Raw genomic sequence first — 487 nt, 5'->3', positions numbered from 1 at the left:
TTTTTTTTTTTGGCTATTATCAGTCTTGGCAGAAACCAGAACTGAGAAGGGGAAGAAGATCGGGAAGGAAAATAGGAACTAAGAAGGGGACGAAGATAGAAAAGGAAAAAAGAACGAAGGAAAGAACCCTTCAGCTCTAATACCACTTGATGGAGGACCTATAGAAAAGGGGAGAAATCCTTGTGAAAACTCAGAGTTGCATAGGAGAAAAAAAGAATAGCACAAAAGAGAAGGGAAGGGGTCACATGTCTTGCTCCCAAGGATTAAAGTATCGGTATCGGTCACCGTATCGGTCGACCAAAATTAAGATACGTATCGGGGGTATCGTATCGTATCGGAGATACGCTAAGATACGCTAAAGATACGCACATAAATGGATATGAAACACCTTTTTAAACACTTTTGCATAAAAAATTTGTTAAAAAAAACTATTGATAACATGTATTATGCATAAACACTAAATTGAGGGTATCGCACTAAGAATTCA

This window comes from Macadamia integrifolia, chromosome 11, assembly GCF_013358625.1.
Source record: "Macadamia integrifolia cultivar HAES 741 chromosome 11, SCU_Mint_v3, whole genome shotgun sequence".
Taxonomy (NCBI): domain Eukaryota; kingdom Viridiplantae; phylum Streptophyta; class Magnoliopsida; order Proteales; family Proteaceae; genus Macadamia; species Macadamia integrifolia.
This window is presented reverse-complemented; position numbering follows the sequence as displayed.